Here is a 16,511-nt window from a genome sequence, read left to right on the forward strand (position 1 = left end):
AACTACAATTCCCAGCAGGTCGTACGCTGGCGCCGTGCAGGCTGCTGGGAGAATGGGTCTCCTCTCTTCCCCGATTGTGTGGGGGCTGTCATTGACCTGGCGTCGCTGCAAAACCGAAGTCGCTGAATGATGATGTTGTGAAGTTGCCCGCCCGTCCCTGCCACGCCCAGGTAGTTTTTGGCAGCCGCGGCCGCCCAGGCTGCTGCTCTCCAGCTGCCGCTTCATTGGAGACTTTTCCCTGAGGGAGCTTGGGCGTTGGACGGAGGACGCCGGGTCATTCCTGTGAGTAACCTTTCCGTTTACGACCCGAACTTGCCCTTGCCATCTTCCCTTGAAGGCGGAGGAGCTTCCCCGCCCCGCGCTCCTCTCGGTCCTCGGAGGTCACGCGGGGACCCCGGAGTTGGAGTACCGGAGGACTGGGTCCTCCCCTTGTCTCAGCCCGGCGATGGGAAGCGGGTGGTCTTCCAAGTGTAAGTGTTAAGGGATGGGCATCGGGCTCTGGCCTCGGGTTTCACACCAGCTGCACCTCTCAGGATTGGCAGCATCCCATCCTGTGCCGGACAGCACCCACCCCATCGTTGAGCGATGAACCGCTTTAGTGTCTGGATGTTAAATCTCAAGCCTTGGTTGCCGTCTGTGATGTGAGCGAGACTAGAGGATGTGGAAAAGAGCTCTTTCTGTGTTGAGTTGGGCTTTTCTTGAGATTGATTTTGAGCCAGACACCGCACGTCTTTTAAAAGAAAGACGCTTGCCTTCAGTTTGAAGCATAATGGATATTAGCCGACGTCCTTTTAGTACCAGAGTAAAGGTAGTCTCCTAAACACTTAAAAGATTTCTAGGTCATTATAATTGTCGTGAACTCAGTTACTTGCCCAAGGACCTTTTATTTAAGCCTGCAGTTTCTGCGTCGAAAACTAACTTTTCACTTGAAATTCATCAAGCGATAATGGACTATAGGGTAAAAAAGGAAATGAATTCTTCCAGTTTTATCTATTTCAGTGACTTTTTTTCCTGACCTTCTAATCTTTGCTGTAGAATTGGAAATCTGAACTACAGTGATCTCCAAATAGCATGTTACTGTTGGTGTGGTGATACTTGGGAAGAAATTGTGAAGGACACTGGTGAGGAGAAAGGGCAGGGATGAAGACACTTGTTTATCTCCGCCGTTACCCCAGCTTTCTGTTATTTTATCTTTTAATCACGCAGATTTCTTTTTTTGTTGACTTCTGTCTATGTGACGGAGAAGGCAATGGCACCTCACTCCAGTACTCTCGCCTGGAAAATCCCATGGATGGAGGAGCCTGGTGGGCTTCAGTCCATGGGGTCGCTAAGAGTGGGACACAACTGAGCGACTTCACTTTCACTTTTCACTTTAATGCATTGGAGAAGAAAATGGCAACCCACTCCAGTGTTCTTGCCTGGAGAATCCCCGGGACATGGGAGCCTGGTGGGCTGCTGTCTGTGGGATCGCACAGAGTCGGACACGACTGAAACGATTTAGCAGCAGCAGTCTGTGTGAAGGGGAGACCCATTGACAGCCACTTGGGGAAGATTCCAAGGTGTTTCCAGAACTTGGAAGTCCCACCTACCTTCTTCACCTCACCCAGCTGACCAGAGGAGCCTTTTCCATCCCATTCCCCCTACCCCCTGACCTGAGGCTCTGCGATTTGGGGAAAGTTTTTCCTGATGAGAATATGTCCTTGCAGACTTTCTGTCTGATGTTCCCTCCTCTCCCTGAAAGTCTGGATTTCTTGCTGCAGAGTGAGCAGGATGATTGGGTCTCAATTTCTGGAGATGTGGAGGCGGGGGCTCTAACTGGAAGGCTGCCTGGGTGGCTGGGGAAAACACTGGTCAGCTTTCTGTTTTTAAAATTAAGCCATTTTCAGTAAGCCTCAGACACTCAGCAAATACATACTATGTGAGAGACAGTTTTAAGTTATTTTACAGGTGTTTATTCATATGATTACAGGTGTCAGAAAGACAAACATTTGATTACTCTCAATCATCCAGGCATATCAGTTATGAGCTCTCCGTACATTTGATAGGTTAATCACTATTGGGGCTTCCCTGGTGGCTCAGATGGTAAAGAATCTGCCTGCAATGCAGGAGACCTGGGTTTGATTCCTGGATCAGGAAGAATTCCCCTGGAGAAGGGAATGGATACTCACTCCAGTATTCTTGCCTGGTGAGTTCCATGAACAGAGGAGCCTGGCAGGTTACAGTCCATGGGGTCGCTGTGTGGCTAGGTACCTCCCAGTCAGCCAGGCATCTCAGTTATGAGCTCTATGTGCATTGACCAGTTAATCACTATAATAACCCCCTTGCATAATCTAAGGCTCTAAAACTGTGCTTATGTAACAAGTGGAGATTCATACCTAGATCTGCCTTACTTCAAAGTTATAGGTCAGATAACTTTTACCTACTAAAGAAATTGCTGACCTTAAAGGTTGGATACTTAAAAAGAATTTTCCAGCATTATTTCTAATACTAGTTCCTACTACATACCTTGAATATCTAGAATAAGTCATGAACCCTGCTTTAGTACTTTTGAACCAGGTGTTCTCTCTGCTTGCAATGCCCGTCCTTCACAGAGCTTTTCATTAAGACCCTAAGAGCCCATTACAAATCCACCTGTTTACTTAGGTAAGCCATAATAGGATTGGCCTTTCTAGTTCAAAGGTTTAGTGGTTCTGAAATTGAAAATTTGAGCCAAGAAGTAGTATTCTCTGCTACAAATGATTAACATCCATAGTCACAGAGAGTAGAAAAACTTGTTTAAGATATTTTCTTCAATACCCAAGATATTTAAACACCAAAATAAGGAATGAGACACATGAAAATTTATTATTTCATGTTTATTTTGATCTTTAGTTATATCATCCATACCAGTTTTTGAACCTCTTTAGTTACTATCCTGTGTGGTTGGTAAGAAGTCTGAAGCATTTAAGTAATATTCACATTTAAAATAACTTTATAATTGAAGGAACTAAATTACTCATGATATCCAGCCATATTTGTTCAGATCTTAAGTGATCATATAATAGTAAACATCCCCACATTAGCAGTGAGCGATGTTTATTTAGATAAGCAACTGAAGCAGAGGGGAAGTTAACATACCCGAGGTCATTCAGCTACTAAGTGGGGAAATTGGGTCTCAAACCTAGGCAGTCCCAGAATCTGTACTCTAACGTTTAGTGAGCACCTACTATGTACCACCATCTTCCCTGGTGGCTCAGACAATAAAGCGTCTGCCTTCAATGTGAGAGATCCAGGTTCAGTCCCTGGGCCAGGAAGATCTCCTGGAGAAGGAAATGGCAACCCACTCCAGTAATCTTGTCTGGAAAATCCCATAGACAGAAGAGCCTGGTAGGCTACAGTCCATGGGGTCGCAAAGAGTTGGACATGACTGAGCAACTTCACTCACTCTCTATGTACCAACCCTAAAAATGGATGCTTTTATTATAGTTAAGTCATTTATCTTTATAACTACCTTATGTAGAATGGAAGATCAACATTTAGTGACTTGTTTAAAATCATAGGTGCATATTAGAACCAGGATTTGAACTCATGCTTGCCTTTATTCAAAGTTCATATTCTTTCTTCTGTGTTCCCTAAATAATCAAATCTTTAGTAAATCTCTTCAATGGGGCAGACACTGTGCTAAGTGCTAGAGATTTATTCTCTGCTTTTAAGGAATACAATCTGAAGAAGGAAAGAGACAACTGGGATAGTGTGTTTATGAGTGAGCAACACACAGAAGTACTGTGGGAACACAGAGACAGAGCAGTGAAATCTGCCTGGATAGGAAGACTTGGGCCAGTCTTGGAAAAACAAATAGGAATTAGCCTGACCAAAGAAAAGGAGAAGGCCTTATTGTGGGCTTAGTTGTGTTTCTCCAAAATTTGTAAATTGAAGCCCTAGCCCCCATAACCTCAGAATATGACTATATTTAGAGATAGGGCCTTTGAAGAGGTAACTAAGTTAAAATGAGACCTTTAGGGTATCATTCATTCTGACTGGTATCTTTATAAGAAGAGGAACTTTGGACACAAAAGAGACATTGAGAATGTATACATAGAAAAAAGACCATGTGAGGATACTTCGGGAAGGCAACCATATGCAAGCCTTGGGAGAAGCCAGTCTTGCTGATACTTTGATCTTGGACTTCTAGCCTCCAGAACTGTGAGCAAATAAACTTCTGTTGTTTAAGCTACCTAGCCTGTGCTTGTGCTTAGTTGCTGAGTCATGTCTGACTCTGTGACCCTGTGGACTGTATAGCCCGCCAGGCCCCTCTGTCCATGGAATTTTTCAGGCAAGAATACTGGAGTGGGTTGCCATTTCCTCCACCAGGGAATCTGCCTGATGCAGGGATCAAACCCACGTCTCCTGCTTTGCAGGCAGATTCTTTATCCATTGGTATTTTGTTATGGTGGTCCTAGCAAATGAATGGAGAGATGTTCTAGCAAAGAAATGATACACAAAAAGTCTTTGAGGTGTGGCCAGGTGATTAGGTTTCATGGTAAAAAGTGTTGAGAGATGATTCTGAAGACGAGGCAGGGGCCATTTTGGATGAATGTGTATGAGACGCTAAGGATTTTAAACTTTATCCTAAGGGAGATAGAATGGAGGGGATTTGCAGCAGTGGGAAAACATTAGGTCTGCATTTTAGAAAGATACTCTGTGAGCCATGGAAGGATGAATTAAAGAGGGTAAGACTGGAGGCAAGAAGATCAATTGGGTGTCTTATTGTCACAGGAAGCTGAACTAAATATTTTCTCAGAATATTGAAACGTCAAATTGTTTGACATAACAAGACCATTGTTAGTATAAGGAAGATTCAAAAGGGCACAGCTAACCCTTAAGGGCATACATAAGATTTAAGAAGAATCTGTATATACCTATTTTGTCCCTAGAGACTGGCTTTGCTTTTGACATTTTGCTTTCTGTAAATAAGCTTCACTCACCTATTACAGAATATTTAGTATTTTTCCACTGTATTTAATAGACACTTTTATAGTACTTATTCTATTCTAAGCCAAGTCCTCTGACAGTTTTATGAAATATCTACTCTTGCTGTGGTGGTTTAGTTGCTAAGTCGTGTCCGACCCTTGCGACCCTACGGACTGTAGCCCACCAGACTTCTTGTCCATGGGATTTCCCAGGCAAGAATGCTGGAGTGGGTTGGCATTTCCTTCTCTAGGATCTACTTTTATTATCTCTACGTTATGCATAAAGATATTGAAACACAGAGAGACTAAGTAACTTGCCCATGGTCATATAGCTGATAAATGGCAGTATTAAGATTCAGACTCAAGCAGGCTGTCTTCAGAGTCTGTGCTTTTACCCATATATAACTGCCATATATAATTTATCAAGATCATTACTATTGCCATGTATTATTTATTAAGATCTTCAGTTACATATGAAAGGAGGAGGAAATAAATTGGGTGTGTTTTCCATGGAGAGTACAGTTTGTCAGAAGAAATAAGGAACAAGTGTAAGGTTTTTGAAAAAAGTGTTTTAGAGGAAAATGAAGAGTATTGGGAGGCAATGCTTGCTCTGAGTTGGGGCTTCTGGGACAGCTAGATAGGAAAAGTAGCGTTGACCTCGGATGTGAATAATGTCTAGACTTTGGATACATAGAATGGGGAGAGGATGTTAAAGAAGACATAGCATGAACAAAGTCATTGGTTTGGGAATTTCCTGGTGTGTCTAGGGAACTAGTAAATACAGTCCTTTGTTTTGGCTGGAATATATTATGTCGTTGGAGAAGCCGGTTTGGGGGATGGGAGGCAGACAACAGCAAATGTCTGAGAAAGAGAACTCTTAGGGAGTGAGGGGCAAGGAAAATTGTATAGGTTTTTAAACCAAATGATTGAGGTGTATATTAGAAGTAATAATCTTTTAGGAGAGGATAGAGTTCATCTAATCCCTACTTAACAGTTAAGTCCTATTTTACAGTTTCACAAATTGCACACATCCTTCTTTGTGCTTCTATATACATAGTTTATGCCTTTATTATAATAATTCAGGCATAATAATAAAATTTCTTAATTTTCTGTCTCTAATCTCTCCATTCCTGAAATTTATCCTGTATTCTGACTCCAAATTTATTTTTTAAATGTCATTTTCCACTTAGAAACTTGTTCCCCCACCTACATTGTTGGTGGGAATGTAAATTGGTACAATCACTGTGGAAAAGCAGTATGGAAATTCCTCAGAAAACTAAAAATAGAATTACCATATGATCCAGCAATCTCACTTCTGGGCATACATCTGGACAAAACTATAATTCAAAAAGATACAAGCACCCCTATGTTCATAGCAGCACTATTCACAATAGCCAAAGCGTGGAAACAACCATGTCCTTTGACAGGTGAATGGGTAAAGAAGATATGATATATACATGCAGTGGAATACTACTCGGCCACAAAAAATAATGAAATAATACTATTTGCAGCAACATGATGAAACTAGAGATTATCCTATTAAGTCAGAAAGACAAATACCATATGATATCACTTATATTTGGATTCAGCACAAGCGAAACTATCTATGAAACAGAAATAGAATCAAGGACATAGAGAATAAACTGGTAGTTGCCAAGGTGGAGGGAGGTGGGAATGGGTTGGATTGGGAGTTTGGAATTAACAGATGCAAATTGATATATGTAGAATGGATAAACAGCAAAGGTCCTACTGTATAGAACAGGAATTATATTCAGTATCCTGTGATAAACCGTAGCAGAAAAGAATATGAAAAAGAATATACATATATGTATGACTGAGTCACTTTGCTGTATAGCAGTAATTAACATTGTAATTCAACTGTACTTCAATAAAAAATAAGTTTAAAAAAAAAGAGTTAGAACACAAATGTGACCAACTGACCAAACAATATTGTTTCATGGTAGGAAAAAAAAAGTTTTAATAGAAAAAAAGAAAAAAGAAAGAAACTTGTTCCCTGAGGGATCAAGTTCACACTTCCTAATCTGAGCTAGTCTAATTTAAAACTCTAAGTACCTTCCTCATAAGCATTCCCACTTAAGCTGGTCTGTACACTGCTGCCAAATTGGCTGTGTCTGCTGTTTGCTTTGGGGCCTCTTTTTCTTTGACCTTTGCCTACCAGACATCCCCATTCTCAGTACTGAAATCTTTCCATCCTTGAGGAACCCTGTGTTCTTGAGTAGCCCTGTACTAAATGTTACTCCTGTGTGAAGCCAGGCCACTTCAGCTAGAAAAGAACTCGCCCCACTCACTATCTATACAACAATACTCATTAAATACTTATTTCTTATCTGGTGGTGTTATCTTATATTCTCAGATTTCTTAGATCATCAAATCTTAGGTCTAATCTAGATCATGGAGATCATTAGAACTCTCCCCATTAGAGTTCTTAGATCTTTATCTTCCCCTTAAGACGGAGACTGTTGTATATTACTTTTTGTCTCTTTTCAGTACTTGTAGTTTAATTCAAGAAACGTTTATTGAAAGCAGTCCAATAAGCAGCTAGTTCAGTTCAGTTCAGTCACTCAGTCGTGTCCGACTCTTTGCGACCCCATGAATCACAGCATGCCAGGCTTCCCTGTCCATCACCAACTCCCGGAGTTCTCTCAAACTCATGTCCATCGAGTCGGTGATGCCATCCAGCCATCTCATTCTCTGCCGTCCCCGTCTCCTCCTGCCCCCAATCCCTCCCAGCATCAGACTCCTCTCCAGTGAGTCAACTCGTCGCATGAGGTGGCCAAAGTATTGGAGTTTCAGCTTTAGCATCAGTCCTTCCAATGAACACCCAGGATTGATCTAGTTGACCAGTTGTTAATAGTGATCATTTTATTAAAATTTCTTTCATAACTGGCTTCTTATTATGTAATATTCTGACTTTATTGTAGCTTTATTACTGACTCACATAACCTTGGGGACATTCTGATTAATTACACTCTGTATTATGGCTTATTCATGCTAGAAAATGAGCATACAAAGTCTACCCATGGTATAAAAGTGGAACTAATTCATGTTGTAAAGATCACTGAGGTCTTTGAAGCTTATCCATATATCTCTGTCAGTTTGCCAAACTGCGAGTTCTTTTTCTTTAGAAAGCTTTCTGACAAGTCATGAAGAGTAAAGGAATAGTTCAAATAAAATAGTCTAATTTAAGAGTGTTACACCAAGTTGTATAACAATGAAGTTGATAGTTATGCATGTTAGTGGTGAAAGAATTCACCCACCAGGTTCAGTTAATAGTTCATTTCAACAACAAATATTTATTGAGTTGCTTGAACTCCTCCTACTATATATCCATTCTGGTCAGCAAGTGAGAGGAAAGGGAGAAGATAGCACCTTTTTCCCTCCTGTCTGGAAGAGGACTTCCTGGAAGTAAATTGGAATACATGTTGTGAAAGAAACATTAAATGTGAAGTTAGAAAATAAAGGTGGCAGGGGAGTCTACTTCAGATCAGGTGAACTGGTAAAAGTAGTTAACATACAAAGAACAAGAGGGAAGAGTATTCTGGGTACCGTGAACAGTTACAAAGGCCCAAGATAGGAGACAGTGTGATGAGGAAGTGGGAAGAAATGACAGAAGGCCTGTGGCTGAGTATGAGCAAGGAGGAGAGTGGTGCAAGATGAGGGAAGAGCAGTAGTCAGGGGCCAGGCGGGGCTGGACCTTGGAGATCTGAAGCGTGAATTTTATTCTGTATATTATGGACATCCTTGAATTTTTTTAAAAAAAGGAGTTTAATTTTTAAAACTTTATTCTTTTGCCTTTTGGAGAATACAGAGGAGATTAAGAACAGAGTCTGTTAGGTTTTTCATGTTCTAAGAGATGATGATGGCTTGAATTAGGATGGTGGAAGAGAGGATGAAGAGAAGTGGGTGCACTTGAGATATATATATATAGGTATTATACTACACAGGGAATGATAACGGATTGAATGCAGCAAGGTGAGAGAAAGGAGGTATCTGTGGTTCTGTGGGTCAGTTCATGGGATCATGATCAGCTGTGAGAAATTTGAGTGGCGCTCAGGAAGAAGTCTGGTCTGAAGAGCCTGTTTGGGAGTTATTAACATGAAAGAGGTGGTTTAATCAGCGGTGGTGAATGGTTTGTACAAAGATACATGAAAAAAAAAATGAGAACATGGTCAAAACTGGAACTCTGGGGAATACCAGCATTTAAGGATCAAAAGGAGGGAGCTGGGTGATCCAGTGGAGGCATTTGAGAAAGAGCATTCATAGTAAGTAGGCTCCAGGAGAGCCACAGGAAGAAAGTTCAAGGAGGGAGTGGTCCGTAATATTGAATCAGAGGTAACCCAAGATAACACCTAAGAAGGTTGATTAGATTGGTTAGCAGAGACTATTGGCAACTGAAGGGAAACTGGTTTCAGGAAAGATCAGACTGTAGTGGGGTTGAGGTAACAATGAGAGACAGGAAGAAGAGCATGAGAGTGAATACTTTGTGAAGAAACTTGGCTGAGGACAGAGCCCAGCAGCTAGAAGGGACCCGAGAATTTGGGGAAGGGAGATTTTCAAATTTTTATTTTATCTGTTTTTAATGAAGTGGAAGACTTGGGGCATGATAATAGGCCATGGAAGAAGGTGAAGCTAATGGAGTATAGGGATAACCAGTAGAGCAGTTTAGTCAGGAGTAAAGACTTGTACGCTTCATTATTTTTTAACAGGTTGAAATGAAGGAAATGATGAAAAATAAGTTTCTTTCCCCCTTTTGTCTTCCAGCCACGCAGTTTCTCTTAGAGGATTGCTAATTTGCACTCCCATCAACAAGTGTGTAAATGTATGATTGGCATTGCGTTTGTACTAAATTCTCGGAGTTTGGAGAGACAGCTACTTTGGATTATGTGGGTTTATTGGTGGGAGGAATGAGAGAGAGATGAAGCGCAGATAGGGGTTCAGAGAAGACTGAGAAAGATATGATATGGAATTGTTATTTAACAGGATAACAGAGGGCATGTTTATTGTGTTATGCCTGTAGCTGAAGAACTTGCAACAGCCTCTCCCCACAAGGTTCTGTGATCTTTTCAGAACTTAAACTTCTTCTTTACATTTAAAATGTATGTCAGCTTTGAAAGTGGATTTCTCAAAAACCCATCACTTGTGGAAAGTAAGTACGTGTTTGGGTTCTGGGTGCCAAAACTCTGCCTTCAGCTCTTGATTGCTTTCAGTCATAGTCTTCCATTTCACCCAACACCATGTTGTGTCGTGCTTTGGGGTTATTTGGCCAGTGATATAAATCAAAACAAAGGGAAGCTTGTTGGTTAAGAAAGAACAGTCTCTGTCTGAAGGAAAGGAAGAGGAGACTGGAAACCAACTACAGTGTCTCTGAGATGGCACTACTGTTCCTAAGCACATAATTTAACAACCTAAAAAAAAATAAAATTTCCTTTCAACCATTCTCCTCTTTTTAGCTAGTACTAGGCTAAAGCACTGAGTGTGACTTTGTTTTATTTTTAGTCACAAAATTGAAAGATTACAAATGAGACTTATATTAGTAGCTAAGTTTTTAAAGAAGATACTTGGTCGTTTCTTATTTGATACGGAACTCATTTTAAATGCATTCATAAACAGCTGCAAATGCTATTTGTGGAAAACTTGGTAAAATTAAGCAATGAGTCAAAGGTTCAGGTTTAGCTTTCTGATAAAGCTGACAATTCATTCTTTTTAGTTATTACAAGGAAAGTGGGTACTGTGTTATTGCTATGAAGATGATAAATCATCCGTTTACCAGCAAACTCTTATACTGAGTTTTTCATAAAGCAAATACAGTGTTTTCTTTTAAATATTGAATCTTAGCTTGATTTTGCTTTCCCAAGCAATTCATTTAGTTGATGTTGGATTGAAATGTACCAATAATCAATTTTGTTCATTCAATTACATCTTTAATTCAGTATGTTGACATTTTTAATCATTAAGTTATAGTTGGGCATGTACTGCAGGCCTACTGTGTGTCAGTTTGGTTTGGGGCATACAAAAGTAAAATACCTTCATTCAAGGAGCTCGTAGTGTAGTCAGGAAAGAATTGAGCATGTAGTCTGCTGGGGGTATCCAAGTAGGGCAGTCAATAAACACTGATTAAGGAGCAAAATCACAATACAGATTTTATAAGATTTCCTGAACCATTTTCTCCTTGTTTCCACTGTATTTCTCTATAGTGATTCATAGTAAACTTCTCACAAAAGAGACAAGGACCTATGCTTTTCAGAGGAGACAGTAAAGATTAAAGACAAAACATATTCATAGCCAGCCGAAAGAGAAGAACACCGGGTTGAGAAAAACACTTGGCAACAGTGTCAAAGGAAGAGAAGCCAGCCAGCTAAATCCCTAGTGCTGGAAGGGTAAAAAAAGAGGAGCTTGAAGAGTGAGCCAAGGGTCAAAAAACAGGTCCTAGGGTTCAGTCTCAAGCAGACACCTTCTGGGTTCTCTGATAACCTGCTTATCTGGTTTCTCAGCCAACAGCAGGTTAGAAAGGGAGAGGCACACTGGCAGCAAAGGTTGATAGCCTCCCAGTGAGGGAGAAAAGAAAATTAGAAGTGGACTTCATAGCTCAAAAAAATTAGCCACTTGAGACCATTTAGCATAGGGAGAAAGAAGTCTTTAAAAGCTTGTAATCCTGGAGCGTATCACCATGTGTGTGCGTGCTAAGTCACTTCAGTCGTATCCAACTCTTTGCAACCCTATGGGCTATAGCCTGCTGGGCTCCTCTGTCCATGGGATTCTCCAGGCAAGAATACTGGAGAGAGTTGCCATGCCCTTCTCCAGAGGATCTTCCCAACCGAGGGATCGAACCCGCATCTCTCATGTCTCCTGCATTGGCAAGCAGGTTCTTTACCACCACTGCCACCTGGGAAGCCCACATATCACCATAGTCACCATAAATTGCTGGTCATAGTTATGCCGCTGTGTCATCGAATTATTTTTATTCTATTCTAGTCTAAGAACTTTTCCCCCTGCCCATTGCAGTTTGTTGGACCTTTCTCATTACCATGTATTAACTTTAGGGGGAAAACATCTTACTATCAATATTTCTAAGAGAAGAAAATGAGGGTGGTGTGGAAGAGTTGGATACAAGGGTCCCCTGATATCAGAAAGTAGAGCCCTCCTGTGAAACCTTGTAGAAAGCTGGAGTAAAGTGAGGCAGTTACCTTAGGACACATCTTGCTAACAGATGCACAGAATAAGTCAGGATGAAGCACAGATGGTCACAGACACAGTTCAAAGCCATCGTGGCTGGATGAGCAGACGCTGAGGGTAGTTCCACGGGAAGGAGCTGGACGGTGCCCCACTCACTGCCTGGGATGCCCACTGCCTCTGTAACGGTTCTCAGGAAAACAAATGCCTTTTTTCATAAAAGCAAAATCCTCTTTGAATTTTTTTTGTTTGTGAAAACAGGTACTTATGTAGATCCTTCATAAAAGCAATGTGATGTAAAGTCAACTGTCAAGAAGCAGGGGATACAGGTATTAAAGGTTTTGTGGTTTCTTGCCATACTGCTGACAAACCCATCTCTAGGGGATGTTTTCAACTTCAGTATAACTGATGGGCTTAACTGATAAAGCCCTACTTATATGCTCACATTTCTTACGGAAACCCAGGAGAGGCCTATGCAGATCTTTGAAGGCTAAGAAAGCCTTCAGTTTTCAAATGTTCTCAGTCTTCTATTTCTCACGTGGCTCCATTTTCTCCCTACTGCAGATTGCAAGGATGTAACTTGACTACAGATTGATTCATTCATTTAATAGATGTTTACTGAATGCCTGCCATTTGCAAGATATTAAGAAAGAGGTGGACTTAATTTTTTGGAATAAGGATTTATTTTGATCTGTAGTCCACTTACTATCTTTAGCAGCTCAGAATAAAGAACAGAAGTATTCCCAATTTATGGTAATATGTTTGTGTTCTTTTCTTGATACTGTAGACTAGCCCATTTAAAGGCAAAATCAGTCTCGTATTTGGAGTTGTCTTTTTAAAAAAACCATGGTGGACTTAGAAACACGGGTCTTTTTGCTTCATTGTAAATACAGCCAACTTTGGGATCAGATGCTGCTGCTGCTGCTGCTAAGTCACTTCAGTCGTGTTCGACTCAGTGTGACCCCATAGACAGAAGCCCACCAAGCTCCCCCATCCCTGGGATTCTCCAGGCAAGAACGCTGGAGTGGGTTGCCATTTCCTTCTCCAATGTGTGAAAGTGAAAAGTGAAAGTTAAGTCGCTTAGTCGTGTCTGACCCTTCGTGACCCCACGGACTGCAGCCTACCAGGCTCCTCCATCCATGGGATTTTCTAGGCAAGAGTACTGGAGTGGCTTGCCATTGCCTTCTCCGATCAGATGACTCATTTCTAAAAGCAAATGTAAACCACCACTGTGGTGATTCCACTGTGTGGATCACAATAAACTGTGGAAAATTCTGAAAGAGATGGAAATACCAGACCACCTGACCTGCCTCTTGAGAAACCTATATGCAGGTCAGGAAGCAACAGTTAGAACTGGACATGGAACAACAGACTGGTTCCAAATAGGAAAAGGAGTATGTCAAGGTTGTATATTGTCACCCTGCTTATTTAACTTATATGCAGAGTAAATCATGAAGAACACTGGGCTGGAAGAAACACAAGATGGAATCAAGATTGCCGGGAGAAATATCAATAACCTCAGATATGCAGATGACACTACCCTTATGGCAGAAAGTGAAGAGGAACTCAAAGCCTTTTGATGAAAGTGAAAGAGGAGAGTGAAAAGGTTGGCTTGAAGATCAACATTCAGAAAACAAAGATCATGGCATGTGGTCCCATCACTTCATGGGAAATAGATGGGGAAACAGTGGAAACAGTGTCAGACTTTATTTTTTTGGGCTCCAAAATCACTTTGGATGCTGATTGCAGCCATGAAATTAAAATACGCTTACTCCTTGGAAGGAAAGTTATGACCAACCTAGATATCATATTAAAAAGCAGAGACATTACTTTGCCAACCAAGGTCCGTCTAGTCAAGGCTATGGTTTTTCCAGTGGTCATGTATGGATGTGAGAGTTGGACTGTGAAGAAAGCTGATCGCCGAAGAATTGATGCTTTTGAACTGTGGTGTTGGAGAAGACTCTTGAGAGTCCCTTGGACTGCAAGGAGATACAACCAGTCCATTCCAAAGGAGATCAGTCCTGGGTGTTCATTGGAAGGACTGATGCTAAAGCTGAAGCTCCAATACTTTGGCCACCTCATGCGACGAGTTGACTCACTGGAAAAGAGTCTTATGCTAGGAGGGATTGTGGGTGGGAGGAGGCGGGGACGACAGAGAATGAGATGGCTGGATGGCATCACCGACTCGATGGACATGAGTTTGAGTGATCTCTGGGAGTTGGTGATGGACAGGGAGGCCTGGTGTGCTGTGATTCATGGGGTCGCAAAGAGTCGGACATGACTGAGCAACTGAACTGATAAATATGTTTATGATAAATATTCTATTCTGACCATCACTCACTCCTATTTTAAGTTATACCCTATTCCTGGTCAAGTAAGCTTGCGTGTACTGGTGCCACTGATTGCTTCATTGATCTGAAGAGCTGTCTTGCCTATGGTTTTTCTTGTGGCAGCTTTTGAAAACTTTTTACTTCAGAAGGCTTTAAGTATTTAAGTTTAAAATAACTGAAGGATTTAGGATCATCTTAAAGCTACCAAAAGCAAATTTATATTTTATTTTCAGAGGAGACAGAAATGACACAAAAGAATCTTAAAAAGAGTGGATATATATGTGTATGTATAACTGATTCACTCTCCTGTACACCTGAAACTAACACAATATTGTAAATCAACTATACTCCAGTAAAAATCTTTAAGAAAGCAATGACATCAATTTTTTAACCTCTCTTTTGAATTTCTGTGCTTAAAGTTTGAATTTACCTCATTGGTCTATGAAAGTCTGTTTCAAGGTGTCTTCTTGGCTGTTTGATTTGAAGATAAGTCTGGAAGAGCAGATTATACAGGAATATTCTTAAGTTGCCAGCATGATTATATCTGTTCCGTTTATTTCTTAACCTTTTGTAAAATGTTTGTAGATTTTCAGGTGATGGTATCTTTTGATTTAATCTACTACCTAAATTTTACCAGTCAACCTTGAAAGAAAATGCTTTCTGATTTGTTAGGGAAGGATTTATTTGGTTCTGCAAGTATCGTACATATTTTGGTCCCGCAGAATCTATTATATAAAATGCCTCTGCTTGAGGTGTTTCCCCTCATTTTTGGTTAAGAGAACAGGAAAACCACAAACTCTATCATGCCATTTACTCTGCATTATCCATCTTTGAAGACCTATAATTGTTTTTTATCTTTTTTTTAGCCATTACTTTAGTCAAAAGGGCTTCCCTGGTGGCTCAAACGGTAAAGAGTCTGCCTGCAGTGCAGGAGACCTGGGTTTGATCCCTGGGTTGGAAAGATCCTCTGGAGAAGGGAATGGCTACCCAGTCAAGTATTCTTGCCTCTCCATGGACAGAGGAGCCTGGCGGACTATAGCCCATGGAGGCATAGAATCGGACAGGACTGAGCAACTAACACTTTCACTTAGTCAAAAGGACATAATTTTCTGTGTTAAAAAAAAAAAGATTTAAAATATGGTAGCTCTGATGACTTTATTAATATCCTAGAATATAAATTCCTGACAGTAACTGCTCTTGTGAATGAATATTTTAATATCAGTTCAGTTCAGTCACTCAGTCGTGTCTGACTCTTTGCGACCCCATGAATCACAGCACGCCAGGCCTCCCTGTCCATCACCAACTCCCGGAGTTCACTCAAACTCACCCTCATTGAGTCAGTGATGCCACCCAGCCATCTCATTCTCTGTAGTCCCCTTCTCCTCCCGCCCCCAATCCCTCCCAGCATCAGAGTCTTTTCCAGTGAGTCAACTCGTCGCATGAGGTGGCCAAAGTATTGCAGTTTCAGCTTTAGCATCAGTCCTTCCAATGAACACCCAGGATTGATCTCCTTTAGAATGGACTGGTTGGATCTCCTTGCAGTCCAAGGGACTCTCAAGAGTCTTCTCCAACACCACAGTTCAAAAGCATCAATTCTTCGGCCCTCAGCTTTCTTCACAGTCCAACTCTCACATCCATATATCTATACCCAAATGTCATCTGAGTGTCCAGACAGACCCTTTAAGAACTAAACAGTTGGCTCAAGAGCCTTCAGTTTTATGTTATGAAGAAGCCTAAACTTTCCCTAAGATTTCTGCAGATTCTAGTGTTCTGTGACCTCTGAGTTACTGCCATCTGGATGGGACTTCTTTCCCTTCTCTTCTCTCTCCCTTCCAGAGGAGGGAAAAATATATAGTTGTTTCCCTGGACTCATGCAGAGCCGCTTTGCCTTCCTTTGGTGCTACAAGGCCTTACCTTCCACCATAAGTGCATTTTCCATGTGTTTTCTCAAACAAAAAGCATTTCTTTCCTAAGTGGAGCTCTGCTGTTATATGTTAAAATGATGAAATGTGTACCTTATTAGGTTTAATTTGATAATAAT

The 16,511-nt window shown here is 41.1% G+C and overlaps 1 protein-coding gene across 4 annotated transcripts in view; it reads left to right on the forward strand.

Annotated features, from left to right (window-relative positions):
* TRAK2 (trafficking kinesin protein 2) overlaps positions 1–16,511 on the forward strand; it is a 70,123-nt gene that overhangs the window by 815 nt on the left and 52,797 nt on the right. Inside the window, exon 1 of one of the 4 annotated variants that reach the window (XM_055397075.2) lies at positions 145–282. The exons of 2 other annotated variants lie outside the window; for them this stretch is intronic. The gene's annotated coding sequence lies outside the window, so the exon portion shown is untranslated. Of the gene's footprint in view, positions 1–144; positions 283–317; positions 471–16,511 lie in introns of those variants that run through there. One more of the 4 variants, XM_055397079.2, reaches the window with a different exon arrangement.

This window comes from Moschus berezovskii, chromosome 2 (assembly GCF_049115385.1).
Source record: "Moschus berezovskii isolate FMDL1 chromosome 2, NW_MosBer_1.0, whole genome shotgun sequence".
Taxonomy (NCBI): Eukaryota; Metazoa; Chordata; class Mammalia; order Artiodactyla; family Moschidae; genus Moschus; species Moschus berezovskii.